At 36.4% G+C, this 20,744-nt stretch overlaps 1 long non-coding RNA gene across 1 annotated transcript in view; it reads left to right on the top strand.

Annotated features, from left to right (window-relative positions):
• LOC126652829 (uncharacterized) overlaps window positions 1-20,536 on the top strand; it is a 100,712-nt gene extending 80,176 nt beyond the window's left edge. Inside the window, exons 2-3 of the long non-coding RNA XR_007632064.1 lie at window positions 19,801-19,861; window positions 20,464-20,536. This is a non-coding gene — a long non-coding RNA (uncharacterized LOC126652829). The remainder of the gene's footprint in view (window positions 1-19,800; window positions 19,862-20,463) is intronic.
• The last annotated feature ends 208 nt before the right edge of the window (window positions 20,537-20,744 follow it).

Below are 20,744 nucleotides of genomic sequence, written 5' to 3'. Positions count from 1 at the left end.
GCTCCCATGCACTCTCCATTCATGTATCCTTGCAAAACTGAATTTCCTCACCTCTTCCAATCCCTGGTAGAGACTCAGTCATACACATTTTCCCATAGGATACTTCATATTGAAATGCCCACAATATTTTATAATCAGAGGTTGCATTACTTATTTTGTCATTACCTTTTCTGTTTAATCATCTTCTTTAAGGTGAACAAAAGACCTTATGAAGCATCTCCTGGCTCCTCTAATTAGAGCTCTGGGTTCGGTGATCAGAATACTGATCTAAGTACCTATACATATTCTTTTTTAATTGGGCAGGACAAGCTGATCTTCAAGAATATCTTAGAATATTTTTTTGCCATCACTTATTCTGTGGTATTTTAGTCATGCTACAGAGGGAGGAAAGTGCAAGAAATAGCACTTGATTTTTCCCTAGGCAGCCAAAGATGGGTAAGTGTTCATCTGTTATCTGGCCTTCTGTGAACTTTCAAGCTTTGCTTTCTGACCTTCCATGCATTAAAGAAGGCCTTCCAATTTGTATTGCCAATAGCCAGCTATCACACTTAGCCTGACGTATCAGAGACACAGATAACACTGTTAGGTTTGGGTTTCCCTCATGTTTAGCCTAAATTTAAGCTTATATGAGAACACTTTGACTACTAATTCATTTTGAAATGAATGTGATGCATTTGTACTAAGAAAAGTGTTTTGAGAAAGCAGTATATTGACATGGAAATAGTAGCAATGCCATCTTTTTCTACAAAGATTCATAGTACAAAGGGTCTTCATGATTTACTGGTTTTATTGTTTCCAGTGAGGAAGTGCTGATCACAAGATAAAGAATGCAGTTAGGTCCAGAATCCAAAGCTAACTATAACTTTTGGTAAAAACATCTTCATTTTGAAAGCTCAAGGAGCAGCGCATAAAGTTGCCTGCCTCACTGGCTTATTTTTTGTAAGTGACATTTAACAGCCACTCAGAAAAATGCATTAATATCCATTTTATTTCTGGAAATAAAGTAACTTGTTAGTATAGATCACAAAGCACTGCAGACCTTAAGTCCTATTTCCAAGAAGTGAAATTAAGTGGAGTACTGGAATGATGAGCCTCCGAAGCTAGAAGGCTTTGTAAATTTGTAACTTGACTCAATTTTTAGGCAAATTGTAGCTGGTTCCTTCATGTATGTATTAGAAGGAAGGAAACTTTTCAAACCTGATGCATGAGTAGAAGAGGGATCTGTAGTCTGCCTATAGAATTTAATGATAGAAAGCTCCTATTAGATCAATCAACTTGAAAAGAAACTGTGGAGCTGTAAAGCATCTTTATCTTTACTGTTACTGCAAACACAGGAAAACTGCTTCCTCAAAGCAATGAAAAAAGGAAAATAAGGCTTCCATAGGAGTAATTCAGATTTCTAACAGGATAGTAAGGTGTTTCACCCATCTTTCCCTATAAAGAGAAATTTAAATCACTTTCACTATTTAATCTTGTTTTGTCTTTAGCTATAAAACAAAAATTTGAACAAAACAAAAATTTGAACTGTTATATCCATATGCAATTAGATACCTCTTGCATCTATCATCTAAACCATCATGGCTCATGTTCTAAAAGCCCAGTTACCTTAGCTTTAAGGAGAATATTAGACATTGAAAATCAAGCAAGCAATTCATGGTTTATATGGCACATTACAAGAAATAGTACCAACCAGTAAGCTCTTTCTGGTCAAGTATCAAGACTCTGTAATCTCTGCTTTCCTTAGCTGGATTATTCACACCAAAATCCAAATGTCACCAGAACAAACATATTTTTGATTTTATTCAAACACATCCCGGCTCTTAGATTGACACAATGGACTGTGACAGCCCTTTCAGAGGCATTGTAGTTCATCATGTCCTGTGTGGTTGTTGTTCATGCACACAAGTCTGTGCACTAAAACCCTTTATGAAATATTTATCCCCAGAAAGGTAATGTGCATTATCACTAACAACTTCCCCAAACAAAACTAAGTTAGTCATTTCCCATTTTCCCCCCAAAGCACTAAGAGAGTACATCACAGATTAATGCCTTCAAATCTTTAGCTGTAAAAAAAAAAAAAAAAAAAAAAAGAAGACAGGAGGAAAAAATATTTATAATTTATAACTGCTTGAATAAATAGGTGAAAATTTTATGCCTTTCAAATACTTTAAAAGGGCCAAAAAAACAGCTGCAAGTGGAATTTATAATTGGAAGCAGTGGCACACTATACCCTACAGCAGCATCAAGAGTACTTTTATAATGCTGTCACCTGAACGCAGCATAATTTCATTTGGCAACTAGGTCCTTATATCAGTCACTTTTGAAACACACTCAATTCAATAAGGTAAAATACACAGTCATATTTTTGCATTTATTTTTAGGCTCCCTTTTTTTTTAATTTCAAAACAAACTTTCTACATAGCATACATAATTCTGTCTGGTTTTAGGGGGTTTTCATTAAACTATAAGTGAATTGCCCTTCTGGCTGAAAATCTGTTTTCTTTTGCATTCCCATCCATCCTATGTGCTACATTCCCTCTTAAATTCCACATGGATTCTATAGATTTTATTTAAGCAGGGCCAAGTTGCATGAACAGATCTGCCCTAGAGAAGTTTGCCTCTTTTAGCATGCAATCCACCACTAATGCTCCTTTTTCATTTAGGTTTTCAATTTGGATGAATTCCAAATTGCCATTTATTCCAATAGAAATGCAACTAATTACACAAAGCATCTTAATAAAGAATGGAAACAAGATTAAAAGCCCTCCTCCTTCTGGTGTTTCAATGTGTGGCATTTATAAAATGCAGAAAGGTGCTTTAATTTCAGTTGTAGTTGGGTTTCCTGATCTTTTATCTGGTTTTTAGTACTATCCACATAGAACAGTATGCAAGTGAAGGCTAAATATTGCCAACTTATATGAATCTGTTACAGAGGGTTTTCCTTACTCTCTGTGTTTTCTCATGTTTTGCAAAAAAAAAACCCCAGACAGGCTCTTCACATATGGTGTGTTCAGAGCACTTATTCTGACCTAGAAAATTCATTGTCCTGTCTTTCTTCAAAAGCTTTGCACACCCTGAAGAGATGAACAAGTGTGTGACTGGGGGAATGAACAGCAAGAGGTATTCTGTAGGTCAGCTTAATTCATTGCAGGCAAACCCCACATTTATACAGCCTCTAAGAGCACTGTCCGGCTGGATAAGACAGGTTTCAAACAAGCCCTTAATGGTTACACAGCTGTAATGGTCCTAAGCAGAAAGGAGAATGAGGCTGGAAATGGTCACATTAGGAAAGAATTATGAGAGATGGAAAAGAGTAGGAAAAGAAGGTTTAATATATTTAATATTTTATATTTTATATAAAATTTAATACTTAAGCAAGATAAGTACTACGTGAGTGATAAAAACAATGGCACAGACACCACTGGAGATGTAAAGATGGTGACTGAAATCCCAGAAGGGAATAACACACTCTGCAAGTGAGTAAGTCTGATGGCAAGTGTTTGTACTTGAAATTATCCAACACAAAGAATGCACGTACTACAAAGACCAAAGAATGTACTTTTCCCATGTAACTATTGCCACAGCCAAGCCTATGTAATTACAGATCTGGGCTGGGAAGAACAGACTGTGAGAGTACAAAAGAAAGGGGTATTTCCTTTACTCCACAAAGAAGCTGTGGCAGGATCCAGTTAAAACAGTCACTGTACAGCACAGAGGATCATTTATGCAGTGCTGCAGAGTCAAACTCAATCTGTGCATGAGGAACCTCTCTTATACTCATGATTTGTTGAACAAAACACAGTGTGATGGTCAAGCAAGTAGAAAAAAAGAGGTAAAAAAACTAAATAAGAGAGTTTTAACTTAACAGAAACCTGTGTAAATACTGGAGAACATTATAGCTGGAGAGTCAACTGGAACAAGGATATACTCTAAGTCAGGCAATACCTCCTCTGAACCTTCATGTTTGTAGCAATTTTCCAGTGGTTCAAAGGCTACTTGTGAATGGGTGTTACAGAGATTTACAAAATAGTGCAGGACCACTGCTGCTGCTGGTCCTATCCCTCTTGGATTCAGTCTCTGTATGTCCTTTCACAAAAACACAGTGCACTGTTGGTTTCTTCCCTTGTCGATTATTCACCTCATGGTTATATACAGTTTGGTCAAAAATAGCATCTCCTAGTGATACAGCAAGTCAGCATTTAGGGTGATTAAGAGGTCAAAAATGGGATGTGGCCAGGATTGTTTGCTTCATCCGATGTTTAGTTTTCAAGGGGATCTTATACAAACATACACACACACCAGCAAGATTCATTATGCTCTCTGGTATACATTCACTTCATAGTAGCAAGCATTTGAAATACCTGGGAGCTCAGGAGCACGTAAGAGAAAAACAAAGCCTTTCCAAATATTTTAGTGTATTTACTGCTTTTGAATCTCTGAAAGTGTTAATTACATTGCCAGTACATAGGGAGAAGACAGTACAAAATAGAATTCAATTATTCTAGGGGAATTTGTCCTTCGATCTCAGCACAAATGAAAGGATAGCATAAACCAGTGAAAAGGTGAAAATCAGTTATTTGTATCTTATATTTCATAAGAATCCCTTCATCAGATTTAGGACACTGCTAGCTAGTAAACAAACCAGTTCACAATCCTTTCTAGTACTAAACTCCTGACTGGTCTTTGCAGTGCTGTTTAACATAGGACAACTAGGAGATTCCACGATCCAACAGCAGAAAGGTCAATAGCTGGGAGTGGGACACAGTAGAAATCTGCCAGAGGCTACAGTCAAATGGCCAACTCATTATAGAGCCTCAGCTTTAAACTTTCAGTTCCTTTTCCCCAGGAGCTTACAGATAGCATGGCCTTTGTTTCCACAACAGCTTCCTTGAAACCTGTGTTTCCACTATGGTGTTGTCACAGTAGACAGGATATAGCTATTAATAACAGTGTTACACAATTTACAAAAGTGGATCATTTTTTGTTGTAGCATAGGCTATGCCCATCTCTATTAATATTCAGTGCTAACACAGGTCTCAGTAGTCTCACCTGTGGGCAATAAGGAAACACCAAAAATGCTGTGCACACCTGCAGCCAAGTACCTATTTAAGAACACCAGCGCTATATGTACCTGTATTTCTTATAGTGTGTGTTGTCAGTCTTCATCAAACTGTTTTGGCTTTTTTTGTTAGATTTAGAACAATTGACTAGCACCTCAGCCCTCTGTTCCCCTTGGGCAGTTCTGTACACCTCTACATATTTTAAAGACCTAGCCAGAATATATAACTGCAACCTTAATCAGCACAGTTCTGCAAACCTTTTCCAAGTAAACTGTCCCTGAGAATCTGCAGAACTAAGCACCTCCGGAGCAGTGTGTGTATTCAGACCATGAGTTTCTTGCTGCAGATTTTCACATCAGCGACTGTTACAAACGCACTTGCTCTCAAGCTCCCAAGACACTGAGAACTGACAGTAGTTTCAATAGAGACATATAAGATGGATATAAGAAACGCTATGAAATAAGAGCAAAAGATTAACATCACTGGTTTTGGATTTTGAGATATAGCAGTTCCTTTTAATCTCCAGTGCTGTTCAATATTGTATCAGTTGGCTACTCCTGTCATGCTTTCATCTGGAGAGACTTTAGGAAATACAGTTTGTCCCAAGTGCTTCTGGACTTACTCATTGTTTGAATCATAGAAAGGAAAATTGAACAAGAACTGACTAGCGCTAATACATTATTTTCCTACAGCAATCGCTGAGCTATTAATTATTTTACATGAAATAATGAATGTTTACATGATCTAATTGCATGTTATTTCCTTCTGTCTACAAATTAATTTTAAGAAATATGTTCTCTATGTGGGAAGAAGAATCACATTTATCAGCAACTACAGAAATCTGAAAATCACATCCAGTTTTACTCTGTTCTTGAGCAAATAACAAAACCTCACTGCTTGAACCAATGGTGCATTAGTATTTTAATGATAAACATGCATTTTTCATTGAACTTGGAATAGATTCTTATTATATAAATGTAGACTGAGTTAACTGCAAAAGTTGAATTCATAAAATCAACTAAGATAAAAAGAAATATAAACATTTTCTGAAGGCAATATTTTATGGATGATCAATACAAATAAAATGTACAAGATTAGGTTTTCATTCTGTGTGTGGCAAAATTATATGAACAACAGTTCTGCCCTGTTAATGAGATTTCAAAACACAAAGGAGAGGATCCTTAGTTATTATTTAATGCTAGAAAGAGTATCTCAAATTTGCATAGTACAGCAAAGGCTTCTCAGCTGTTTTATGAACCAAGACATCTATGAATGTGTTAAAATGTCCAAATATGGTTCACTTAATATAGCAATACCCTTATACTTGCTCCACTTATTGTCCCAGTAAAAAGTGGAAATCCCACCTGAAGAGAGATCTCAAAACAGAGAAAACGGCACTAAATCCTGATTTGACAGTCAAGTAAATGACTTGACTGACACGAACATTTTGAGAAAAATATCAATTAATAACGTCAGAAAGATTCTGAAAGTCACCACTTGCTCTGTAAATACTGAATGAGGGGGATGGCACATCACTGGCTAAAAGAGCATCCAAAAGCTGTCTTAAAGCTGTCAGGAAGGAAGAAGCTGGGAGACACAAAGACCAAGAAGCATGTGTAAGCTGCCCATGTAAAGCAGCATAGATTAATTCCAGTGAGCTGCTAGTTCCTGGCAGTGGGATCACAGAGGAGAAGGTTATCAAAATCATTTAAAATCCGTGAATGGAACTAGACTGAAGCTGAAGCAGTGGGACAGGCTTGGGAGACACAGCATGCCTCTTTGTGCTTTGAGGGAAGATTAAGAACACCAGCAGCATCCCAAACATTTTTGGTACATTGTTGCATGGCAGGTCTCCCTGAGAAGGATGCTCAGAAGAAATATGAGTAGTGGAGATGGCAACTAAAAACACAAATATTACAAAAAGAAGAGGGAAAGGCAGCAATAAGGTGGCAAGGCCACCCCTCAGGAGAGATCACTTTATGATCTAGTATATGATCTAGTAACCACATCTAGTTGTTTCTTTTCAGTCTGTCACCTATTCACACATAATGTAAAATAACAGACATCTGAGTTGTTAAAAGCTAACTTTGTACTAAGAGGTAGCTCCTGTTCAATTGTTCACACAGAAGAGCCAGCGTGCTCTTTCTTCCCATACTAGTTGAGGATACCTTGAAGACTGGAATCACTGCAACACCCTGATAGAAGAGGCTGAGGTGCAAGATCCTTCCTCTCATTCCTTCTGAAAGGAAAATGTTAATACAGAGGTCTTTTGTAGCTGCCAAACCCTAGCCATTGGGCCTCTGGGTAAAAGAAATAAAACCAAAAACCACAGAAGTTGCTGTTGGCATCAGCACCTCACCTAGAAGGAGGTGAGGAGAAACAGCTACAGCAGGAACCTTCTCCAGATGTTGCCATTCATCCAAGAAGAATGACTTTTGCACACTTATCAAGTACATGTGGTCCCTTTTTCGAAGCCCTTTGATACCATCACCTTATTCTGCCTCACCCTTCCATTCACATCCCCTTCCTCATCCCCCTTTTCCATACACTCTATGGCTCTTAACTAAACCTCACCTCTTTGAACTTTTTAAAGGTATGAACAGAAATGCTGTGACATCTCCAAATGCCATTGTTTTGTCTGTTTGACCCCTCCTGCCTGAGTCATCTCTTTGCCTTGCCTATTCAACTGTAAATTCTCCCAGATGGGAGGTTCCCATACCTTGTCTGTCACAAGTAGTGTCATTCTCAGCTGAAATTCCTTGGCACTACTATAAATGTTAATGTTAATAAAATCATTATCTTGGACTTCCCTAAGTGTAAATATAAATAAGAACGTAACATCAGTCGAATCTTTTAATAAAAAATTTCTCACACACCCTCATTTTCCCCCTCCTGCTCATTACTTTAAAATTTTCTATTAAAAATAGTTCATTAAGTTCTTTTTCTCCAGGTACTGAAGAGTTTGGAGATGCAACTTTCTGCAAGTATTTTTTTTTCATCTTTTTCTATATCTCTTTATCCTGGTTTTTATTTTTATTCAATTTTTATTGAATATTTAACTTACTTTCTCAGATGAAAGCTGCTATCACACGTATTTCAAAGCACTTGACTAAGTCCTAGAGAATTCACATACAGCTCTGCACCACAATAATTCTTCACCAGTCACAGATGGCAGAATAATAAATATAAGAAATGCCAGAGGAGAGTCACTGGCACTAGGGAAGGTTGGAAGCCCTATCTAAGGATTTCCAGCCTTCTGAGCTTGCAGGCAACGCACCTCGAAGGTGCCACTGTGAATTTATCAGTCGCATCACTGATTCATTGCCTCTCGTCTCCCATCAGAGGACCAAGACTCTGCCAGAGTGTTGCCAAGCAACACTGTCTTGGGCTAGACACAAAAATAGGTGCCACAAAGCCTTCATGATTGACTGAAGTCCCTTTTCTTCCTGCTGACAATCTTGCCTCCAGTTACCATGCAGGTCTCCGTTGCCCTAAAAACTTTGCTGTGCTAAGCTCTGCATGGGATGTGTGGGAACAGATCCCTGGCTGCAGTGCCCTCACTGCTGCACTGGTGGAAACAAAAGGGCTTTACTCAATCATTCTCCTTTAGCAAGGACACTTTGCCCAAAGTATGTTTTTGATGCTGCTGCCATGTGCTAAGCATACAACCAGTAAAAGATCATCACTAGACTTCTAGCTCACATGCTGCATAGAAGACTGTAATAAGATCCATCACCGCATAGTCACGGACTCAATCTATGCCATGCAGCAGCAACACTAAATAAGAGTTTGCATTCAGTTGTTTATTTCCAGCTGTCTTGATAAATACCAGTTCTTTCCCAATGTCATTCCTTAAGCACCATTTTGAAAACACCATAAATGAAAAATAAAGTCTATGTTTTGGAAGGGAGAGGTTAATAAAAGAGTCAGCTTTTATATCCCTTTTTATTGCTGAGAGCTTAGGCAATCTGAACTATTTTAGTGATACTGCTCTTGGTAGTATTTTGGCTTTTAATGTTACTGACTGGTCGTCCATTTTTAACCAAAGTATTCACAAGGGTGTTTTGTTTAAAAATGCACAAAGGTATCTTATTAAATAATGTCACAAACATGAAGTTCATTATTATGCAAATGCCATCCTCAGAACAGATTTGTTAATTGCAACTCATTTGCATAATTAATGAACTCTCAAATGAATAATGCCTTTGCAGATTTGTGCAGCATTGTTTTAAAATAAATTATAAAATACATGTCAAATGAAGAGTGCTTCTTAGATTCCCATAGCATTGTTTGAAAATTAATTACCAAATGCTTGTCAAATTAAAATGAGTTTATAGTTTTTACAATGTTATTTTAAAATTAATCACAAAATAAAATGTCACCATAGTAAAGTCAATAACCTGTTCTATTTTTTCCAAAAAAAGAAATGCATAGAAGTATGTCTAAACTTCAGTTAAATTGTTTGTTATACTGATCATGAGTTTTAGTTATTTTGTCATAGCGTTGTGATTTAGCAAACTTGGTAGCTGTTTGTATGTTAATATTGTAGTAAATTGAGATTAATTTAATTATATTGTGCTGTATCTCTAATAGTGCTAATGATTAATGATAGTGCATGTAAAAATGTTGTGTGGGCAAGGTCATAATATATTAGTAGCAAAAAAGCCTGGACTTCCGAGGACTGTAGATTTATGTTTACTTTCATAAAGGTTTATGTACCTTCAAAACTCATTGGGTTTTTGGATATTTTTAAAACAGTGCCTTAACCAGAGCTCTTATTTCCTGTCATATAATTTATACTTTCATTTTTTTCACTGAGAAAAACAGCCGAAAATTTTCTTCATAACCATACAGCCTAAATTAAGTCAGATCCATCTCAGGAATTCAGCACTACAGCTTGATATCCCTTAATTTGTCTTCTCTTTTAAAACTCAGAGCGTGGATGATCTTCCACTCTGAGACACAAAACCTTGGGTAGGTTTCCTGTGTTTTGTAAATTACTGTTCACTGACTCTACAACAAGAAAACCTTTTATGTCCTGAGAAGTCAAGCATGTCTGTAAATGATGGAGGATTCAAATACCCTGTTAGATGCAGCAAAAGATGCTATGGAGGCATTTTATCAATTCTTTTAAGATTATTCTTGGTAAGTAAAGAGAGACCTTCCAATCATTTCACAACCCTCTGAGTTATGTTAAATTAATCCCAAACAATTAATACAGTTCATAGCTTTTTTTAAATGCAGGAACAGTTCCTTTTTTTTTGACCATAATTTTTAAGAGCAGTTTTTTTCTATAGATGAACTTGTTTATCATTTTACTCAGTCCCAAGCACTGCCTTGGCAGTGCATAAATATATATTCTTGTGTCTCTCTGTGTTTAAGGAAGTATCATTTAAGAGATGCTTCAGACAAGAACTTAAATATTTGGCGTAATTGCATAAATAAAAAACCTAAAAAATAAAACAAACAAACAAACAAAACAGGAAAAAAATTCCAGTTCCTGGAATTTACTCAGGGTTACTTAAGGTTGTTGGTGACTGTGGAGTGACAAGAGAAAACATAAATATGCAAAATGGATTGACCCATTTCAAAGAATTCTTCAAACCTACAGTTCTTGGGATAAAGTAATAGGTTAAATAGAGATCAGGTATATGATGTGATCAGACAGAATCATCTTTTCTGCCCTTCCAATGCAGCAGCTTTGGGATTCGTGCTGCTAAAGAAATAACAGGGATTACCAATAAAATAGGACAAGCCTTCTCTTGGGTTATGTTGATATAAACTTGAGAGAAGGCTATTTGTTCTCATACTTTGTAAAACAGACTAAAAGCACACAAATTACACAAGAGATTGCAATAAATTATATCAAATGAAGGAACATCATGTCAGAGACACTTTTTAAATATTGAAAGATGTAATGGAGGACACATGATAACCAAGTAAGTAGTACAGTAATACCCACTCACATTTGGTCACGCAGCTGACAGAATGTTGTTCTGTGCCTTTAGATGACCATGGATGCCACAGCAGCACTGCTGCTGAGGAAGAGGGATCTATAAAACACAACAAAGCTAGTGTTGCTGCAGAACAAGCTTCTCCAGGCACTCCGATGGTGTGGTGTGGTTTCTGGCCATGACTAACCAATGCAATGTACTGGAGACAATTATCAGGGGTGACACACTGAAACTCTGGGGTGATACAGATGACTTTCAAGAAATCATTAAGTTCTTGAACCAAAGCATCGTTTAGTCAATTGCAGGTGTGAGAGTTTCTAATGAAGAATATAGCCACTATCACTTTAAAGTTTATTTTCCTTTATTACTCAGGGGCTAACTAGTTGTGTATGAGCCATCCATCACTATGTCTGTTGCCCTGGAGATTTAAAATGCTTAATGTGTTGTTGCTTCATTGTGTCAATGAGCTTACTGATGTACGGGAAGTTAGTTATGTCTTTGCATTGAGAGTCCGGATAGAGAATACTGGTGAGGTTAAATTCCTACTAACTGCCTTTCAGACTAATCCCAGCACCTTAAGACCAGGAAGAAATATTTCCTCTGATGATGCAAAGCGTGTTTGATTGCTGTGGAGGACTGGTCTGCATTAAGCAGTCTGGAAAGAGCCATCAGTTTTAAAAATTTCTCTGGATTAGGCAATGAAATATTTCCTCTTAGGAGTGTCATGGATATTAGTGGACTCTGGATTAATTTTCATTGTAATACGCATTCCTTGCTTATAAATCCTTATTTATAAATCTGGTCTGCATTCCTTGTTTATAAAATCTTCACTTATACAAAAAAAAGGAGCAATTTAACTTAATAGACACTTCATAACAGTGTCTTCTTTTACCCTCCTTGCATCTTCAAAATAGCTACAGAATTTCTGGATCATGGGGCATAAAGTTTCTGGACATCCAGAATGATACATTCTGCAGATTCTCCAAATGGTTGAGAAAACAAACGTTGAGGCTGATGTATGCTGGTGCAGGTCAAATTGTGTGTCTACTAATGCATGCTGCCAACAGTGCTATGTTGAAATTGATGCTGTCCAGATCATAGGCAATGCCCTTTGTGGATTAAAATCTAACCTTCATAAGAAAACCATCTCTCTACCAAAAATACCATATACTGCAACAGAAATGAAAAGTACTAAAGATGAACGTGACACACTTTATATGTACACATATGCACTGATCTATCACAAAGCAGATTGCAAAAATAATGAAGCACCATAATCTTAACTATTAGTTGGAGAAGCTAGGTAATAAAATAGTTAAGGATCTTGCCTGGAATATTACAGACAGTCAAAGAAACAAGGAAAAAAAATCAGTATCTTAGTCATGTGTGCTTTGCTGTGATTCTACATCTAAACTAGAATGAGAATTCATTAATTCATTAAAGTTTCTTCTCAGTTGGAATTTTCTAAATTCCCCATAGTTTCTATGTGCATTATTATCAAAAATAAAAATTTTTGTCTAATAATTGTGTTGCTAACTTTTCTGCTAGTGTAACAATTTACATTAATTTATATGATCTTTTAAAATAAACAATTCTAGTTGAAAGACATTTTTGGCTTGTTAACCATTCTGACTTTCGCTTCAATGCAATCAGTGGAATTGTACTGTTCTGTTAAGAATGAGATATGGCACTGCTGGTCCGGTGTTGTACAAAACCCCTGTTACTCTTTATGTTCTTCTTTAATGAATACCAATTAATCTTGAATTATTAAAACTTCTCTTCATCCAATAACATTCAATGAGAATGCCATTAATAAATCCGTTATTTATTTTCCCTGAAATTTGTATGAGTGAAGGACCAAATTTACTGCAATTCAGCAGGGTAGAGAGCAAGTCTGTGGAAGAAGCTCTGGGACCTGAAAGGAAGCAACCTGAGCATGTGCCAGTGGTGTGTCCTACTGCAAACATGGCCAGCAGCACCCTATCCAACCCACCTAACCTGGTGGGAGTTTTTGGAATCAAACCCAGACATGTAAAAACAATTTATTCTTTTAACTTGCTTAGGTAAGAAATGTGGGGAGAAATGTCTTGCTTTTAAAAATAAAAAAATTAAAAAAATTCATCGCTCTTCTTAAAAATAATCAAGATACAGATTTCTCTATGAGTTATACCCAAAATGGAAAAGGATTTTTTAAATCCTATAAAAACTGCAGTGTACTAGTTATATAAGACAATTCAATGCTCTAGAAAATAATAAAAAAAATCACCAAAGGAATTAAACTCTAATAGACCTGCCTTTAGAAAGTCACACATCCAATGTCAACTATAGAAGGATTACAGAGGACTTATTCTGCAGTAATCTTCAATTTATAATCACTTAGTTTCTTTTGGATTAGATTCAGTCCATTTCATTAACCTGTAGTAAGGTTTTTCCTTTCTTGCATTTTAATCCACTCTAGCCTGATTTACAAAGATTAACTTCAGATTGAAGTTCTTGAGATCCACATCCCCCAATCAGACTATTTTACTTGGAAACATATATATCATAAAATATGAATTGAATCATAACCCTTTTAAATTTTAATAATTAAACACATAACTCTCTGAAAATTATTGATAAACAAGCTTGTAGAGACATCATCCTCCTCAGACATTCCAAAAACTACTGTTAATCACAAAAAACAAACATCAAATTTGAATATACCTTTAGTGACCTTGAGGATAAAAATTATTCATTCCAGCGAATTCATGATCTAGCAAATTAAATAATAAGATAGATAGATAGATAGATAGATAGATAGATAGATAGATAGATAGATAGATAGATAGATAGACAGATGCAAGAAATAAATGAGAATCAGTATGAGGGTAAAAAGTAAGCAAGATAGCTACTGTTAAGTAATAAAGCCTGAAATAGACCTTAGTTTGATTTTCTTGTCATTCATAAGCTTGAAGAAAAAGTATATAACTGTGTAGCAAGACAATCTAATTCTACTTCCAATTGTCATGTTGTAAGTTAATCAAACATTACTGAATTGTAGTAGACTGAGGCTGAGTACTTGAAAGCACCTGATCTCAAATATTTTAAATATTAAAATATACCTGACAGCTGTATTTTGAAAATTTGAAAATAGTTCTGATACTTATATAGCTATTCCTACAGATGGTTACTATGAATCAATCAATATAGTTGATCAATCAATCCAGACGTTATAATGCATCTTCATTTGTGAAATAAGAAAATCAAAAGGTTAGGGTGCTATTGTGTTAAGACTCTGCATTTATTCTAGCTGTAATGTATGTAACCTTGATATTTCAGCTTTTCTATTTTGTTTTTAATGATGGATACTTCCTTCCAAAGTATTTCCATTTCACAGTATTATTTGTATTTCTCAGTATTTTTATACAAAATAATAAAGAAAACATAAGCCTTTAAGCCTTCTCCAAAGATGACTGACATTTTTTCAATCCAACCTGCATTTTTATTCTGGAAGTCCTGTACTAGAATGTAAATGGATTACCAGTTTGATTAATGTATTTTGTTAACTGAGATCGTTAGAGTTACAGAAGTCAGAACTTGTGAACTTAGTCTACACTGCTGCCAGTGCCAAACATCAGAGCGTTCAGTGGGTATTTTTCTCTGAATCATTCACAACTTTGCATAGAATGATGTGAAATACAGCAGGATCATATTATAGAACAAGGACATGAGTTTAAATTCATGTACGTGAGGAAAGGACTTGAAGCAGAAAAAGCCGCTGATATTTCTCCTTTTAGATTTGTTTTTGGCTCTGTCCCCAGCTGTCTGCAAACAGGCAGCCTCAGTGTAACATCCTGTAACATCCTGATCCTCTCCAGTGCTGAGGGTTGATGTGGGGAGCCCTTTGAGAGCTGTTGCTCTCCAAGTTTTTCATATCCAACCATCATCCTCTCTATTTGGAGGCAGGTGTCAATAAAATGCCTGAGTTTAGAAGGGCTCTAGAGAATCAGCTGACCTACGTATTAAGGGGAGATTTGTGAGTGTCCATCAGCCAGCTCTTTTTTCTGGGGAATGAATATCACACAGTCATGCCAATGAGCAATTCCCCTTCCCCTCTTCTTTCTGAATCAGACAAATGAATAGCTTGAAACACAGCAGTCCCTTTTCTGTTCTCTCTGCTCAAGGAATTCACCTTGTTTTTCCTCCATCACATGCTGCAACTCCTTCAACTAACCAGTAAATTTAGTAGACATACTGCCCACTTTTACCCTGGGGTGAGAGGTTTCATGCCTGTGGAGAGTGAGCTGTCATGCACAGCCCCTCAGCGAGTCTTTGCTGAATGCAGCCACAGCACATACCTAAGCACCAGCAGGGCTGTACAGGTCGTATTCTGACTGCTTTATCAGTGTGATCAGCGACAGGGGTGCAGGGGGGTGTGCATTAGCTTACAGTTAATACTATAAAATCCCAAAAGATCCAAAAAGATAAGGCTAATGGCATTGATCAAACAGAATTTAACATGTGACTGTGCATGAATTCTATGTGGTTTGTATCTAAGAGGCTTTTGTGAGTCCAACAGCCCCTGTGTGAAAGTGTCTCCAATTAGTGTTAATGCATGGTCAGTTGTGTCCAGGATGTGGTGTTTAAACTAATTTGAAGCAAATAATATTCTATTTAGAGGTATTTCTTCAATTAAATATTGTCTTTTTTTCAAAATATCATGGTTGTGGCATATATCTTTCTTCTTTCTATAGAGAGACAATATAGAAAACAACTGAAGTAAATAAATATGAATCTGAAATTACAGATGGAAAACCGTAATGAAAATGCATGTCTAGCAAGAGCTGAATTAAATTAAAAATATCTTCCAGAGAATTATAATAAATATTTTTTCACTCATTATTTTTCCAGAAAATTAGCTTTATACACAGCAGTTAAAAAGGACTTTAATAAATCTGGGACAGATTGTATTTTTCATTTGAGGATAAAAGGTGTAAACTAAAAATACTGATTTTTAAAGCAGGAATCAAAATAAAATATTCAGACCCAAGACACAAAATGTTTTGCTTAGTTTAGATTTTTCCTATGAATATATTTAGTCTACTTATTTTCTAATTTTCTTCTGTGAGATGAAAGTCAAATGAAAATGTTTTCAGAGCAAGGGCTCAATATTTTATACTTGAAAAAAATATTAAATTGTCCACAGTATTTTTCTAAAATAGTACTGTTCATATATTGTTGCATATTTTTACTTCACAAAATTCATGTACAAGTTAATTTAGTTACAAAAGAAAAAACTTTTGATTGAAAAAATTCCCAACCCACCTGAACCCCTGTGAGCTCTGGAATGAGACATTACTTTGGCAAGTGTCTTAGCCACCACTAAGTTGAGTTGATTGGCAGTTGGGATTGGTTTGTGGGTCTATTTTTTGTTTGTTTCTTGTGTGTCTTGTTTTTGTTTGTTTGTTTGTTTTGGTTTTGGGTTTTGGTTTGGTTGGTTGTTGTTGCTGGTTTGTTTTTGTTTGTTTGTTTGTTTTTTTAACTTCTGGAACCACATCCTGTAAATTACCAGGATATCTTTAACAAAACACTTTTTCATAGTAAAAATATTTAAGTATTGGAATTTCCTCAGCTTCGGTGTAAGATTTCTTGCTAATATAAGAAAGAAAATAATTTGGAGAGCCAGAATTGCTGATGTATTGAATTCCTGATATGTTGGATTCTCAAACTCATCAGGAATATGACAGGGTTTTCTCACTCAGAGAAGATAGAGATTTCAACATGAGCCCCTACATTCTAGATGAACATATTGGCCACTTGGTTATTTGGATAGTTCTCAGTTATGTTGTTAAATTTTAAAAATTTGAAAGCTCAAGGTTGTGGGTTGTTTTCTTTTTCCCCAATGTAGAATGAAGGCCAAATGCTTGAAATCATTTGCAAAACAGAATTCTTGTTTTACAGCCAATCTCACAGCTGACTTCACTGGAGCTATTTACGTGAAGAGGGGAAGCAGATTTTGACCACAGTAGCTGTGTCTAGACTAGTAGATTTAAAAGAGCCAGGGAAATGCTTCCAGGCACGGGAATTTGATTGTCTACACTGTTAAATTGTTAGAAGAGTCCCTGACCCACTCTTGGCTTTTCCCAGCTACAGTGGTTCCAAACAATTCACAAGGACCTTTCCCCATAGGTAGCGTGAACATAAACACCCCTTGGACAGTGAGACAGTTTCGTAGCATGGATATGGGCCAGTCTCCACCCTATGCCAAAGAACAGTCACAAGAAAGTTCAATTTACTGATGTAGAAATAAGTGGTATGGATCAAAAAAAGAAAGTCCAAGTTTTGACTTTCTCTTCATGAAAGCAAAGAAATGTGGAAATGTGGAAAACAACAACTATCTAGTCTAAATAACCAGAATTTTTAAAATGTAATATCCCCTTCTCTCATCTTCTTAATGCTAGGAACACCTGATATTCCTTCTTCCCTTGTCCATGCTAGTTTATTTTTATCTCATTTCTTCATTTTCCTGCTTTGTAGTTACTTACCAATTAACTGACAAAGAAAAAATGCATATGTTTAATTTATTAATAACTTTCTCAAAAAAAGTGCATTAATTCTGAGCAGGCCCTTTTCCAACCTAAACATCCTATTGAATTTTATGTGCCAAAGGGCAAAAAAGAGGAGTCTTCAAGTCCTTCTCCTCCAAATAACCCATGGCCAGGAGAAAAGATGCTTTTGAATTACACGGATCAGCTCAGTCGGGCAACTAAAAGCTAAATTGTGTCCATGTCTGCAGAGAAACACAAGGGCAGAAGGGCACCTTCAGGCATTCAGTCTCTGTGCGGGGCCGAGCACAATTGCAGAGATTGTACTCATGGAATGACAGGACTCCACAGGCTAAAGCTCCTAGAAATTATGTGTGAGAGGGGGTATGGCCTCTCGTCTGCTTTACTGCACCATGGATCTGGCTGGAATTAAAAAGCAGAGTATTCTGGCACCTAAGTAATTCTTTTGCTTGTACTGATTACGTTCACCTTTAGGACTCCCAGGACCGCACTGACTGCAGCACTGTGGAAAGTGTCTGAACTCCCCACTGCCACTGCTGCTGTTCTTTTCAAGGACCCTTCTGAAAAGGGCAGTGTGTGCTATCCTCTTAGAAACAGCTTCATTGAGGTGGGAAGGTCTGCTAAACTCAGTTTGAAGTGGCTACAGAAACAAGATCAAAGATTTGTTTTCCCTTTATCTTTCTTCTAACTCGAATGATGCATCACCCCAAGTAAATCCCCAGTTCTAGTTTCCTATCTATGCACTGCAATGTATCCCAAAGAACTGCTTTCCGCCAGAGTTTGGGGATGAAAAACAGTAGACTGGTTAATATCTATCTTTGTTGAGAGTACAGTACAGCCTGAGTGTTAAGGCTGTCTTAAATAAAGGAAGGTCACATGAATTAGTTGTTTTGAGGATTTCTCTATCATTTCAGAGGGAATTTATTTGAAATCATGTATATTAATAAAGCAAAGCCCATGGTGTTTCCAAGTATGCTTGGTGACATGTGCAGAACTGCCAAATGGTCCATTATTTCTAAAAATTATGTGTCCCAAGGCAGTAGCAAACTTGTTTTCCAGACTGTAGGCATCAGTTTATGTGCTACATTTAGCATGTCCCTTTTTCTTGTGTTTTCCAAGGTAAGTTTGGTTTAAAAAAATCCTATTCTTTGAATAACATTTGTGGTTTTTTCAGAATACATCCTAAAATGTCTGCTTATTCTGTTTTGTCCACTAAACTTTAGCACAATTCAAGATAGAGAATAAAAAAAGCGAAGTATAAAAATGAAAGATCTGTAATGTAATGGCTGTGTTACAGCAGCACACAAGGTCTGTATTGTAGTCAAAACTAAGATATTGCTGCACTTTTATGTGTCCCATATATTTATCATGTTAATTATCTGTTCATTAATACTGGTGAGAGCAATTATTTTCTTTAGGGGTACAGCATTCTGTATAAATCATGGTGCCTGAGGACTTTTAGAGGTTTTACTTTTAGTTTTAGCATCTACTGGATTATTTTGTATTGTAGTGACAATGAGAAATTCAGAGACAATATTTCAGATCATCTACTTAGAGAAAAACAGAATTTTTTTGCACAAGAGGAAGCTTTTAAGGGAGTACATAGCATTTAATTCAGTCAAAGCTTCCAGTAACGGTATCCTGCTAAAGATAAAAATACAGTTTACCAGTGACAAATGTTTATCAGGGTTTTAGAGTGTATAAAAAGCAGGAGAAAAAACCAAGCACAATAATACAACAGGGCAAATTCACTCTTCTTTCCAGATCCATGTGCTACTTGGTAGCACGTCAGTCATGTTAGGTATTAATGAAGAAACTAAAATATATTCCTTTTTTAACTTTAACAGGCCCGCAGTTTGATGCAACAGACCTCTACCAGGTCAGCCCAATTGTAATGTATTTTCCCCCAAAGACTTAGTGCCACTGAGAATTTTGGATTCATGAAGAATCATAGAACAGATCTCAGCTGATGCTTCAGTCTAAAAACAAGAATTCAGGAGAATGTATTTGATCAAAAAATTGAGCAAATAGCTACATTGTCTTCATCACAGTGTGATCTTTCCAGCTTTTAAATAGGTCACCATACAGTTTTATAGAGCACTGCCTGACTTGGCAGAGATATCTCTGGCTTAATATCTGACTTCAGGGAAGTCTCTCTGTTCATATCTCAGCTTCTCTCATGTTCTGTCATGTGCATGAACACACAGACATTACCTCTGACTCAGTTTCTCCACTTTACAGACAGATAATGCTAATGACCTATGAAAAGTTCTTTGGAAACTGCTGATGTGAAAGATTATGTGTAAGTAAAGTGCTACTCATGTACAACTACCCCTCCTTCCCCCTTTCTGGAGATTAGAGTGCCTCAAAAAAATTTAGAAAAATAAAACTTTTATATTCATAAAACAGTAAGTCTGTAGTAGAAGGATGAATGCTTGGAGTTGATCAGTTCTGCCCTCACCAGCAGAGCTGATAATAATCAGTCACTTATGTGCTATTTCACAGCTGATACCTCCTCCAAAAAAAATTAATTGCAAAAGTTTCACAGATGTCTGCAGCAGTTGACCAGAGCTCTTGGGTTATTGCTTGTCAGACTATTAATGGGTTTGGCTAACCATGACAGTCATTACTTTCCCCCTCCTGTGAGCTACTTTCTGTGTAATTTATGCATAGGTTTTGCCAAGATTTGACAACTTTCAGGATATTAACATAAAATTAGACTGCAGAGCTGAACAATGGGTGGCATTAAAATTAGCAGCAGTGGAAACCAATCAAAGAGAATTGGTTTCTCTCCTGCTTTGCTTTTAAGTTAATAATTTTTTTATTTATTTTATCTTATTTCATTATCATTTTAGAAATAAGGGTAAAAGAATAAATGCTAAAAACAGTTTTGTTTTTTGCTAGGTACCTCAGGAACCTTCAGAAAGTTGGAGAAATTTCAATTAGACAAAATGCCTGGCAGCATCTTAAACAACAGCTATCCTCAAATCAATCACAGAGGAAGAAAAGTTAGAAGTGGGGTTTTTTTGAAAAAGGGACTTTAAACAGAGCAGAGTCTGCTCCACACAGATTGTTTAGTGAATGCCATTACAGAATGCGATGTGTGTGTTAATAAGTAAGGACATCTGGTAACCAGCTTTTTTCTGATTCATTAACTGACTCTGCTTCTGTGGCCACAGGGCTTG

The sequence above is a fragment of the Myiozetetes cayanensis genome, unplaced genomic scaffold (assembly GCF_022539395.1).
Source record: "Myiozetetes cayanensis isolate MyiCay16 unplaced genomic scaffold, myiCay2020 scf9, whole genome shotgun sequence".
In the NCBI taxonomy this organism is placed as follows: Eukaryota; Metazoa; Chordata; class Aves; order Passeriformes; family Tyrannidae; genus Myiozetetes; species Myiozetetes cayanensis.
This window is presented reverse-complemented; position numbering and strand designations above follow the sequence as displayed.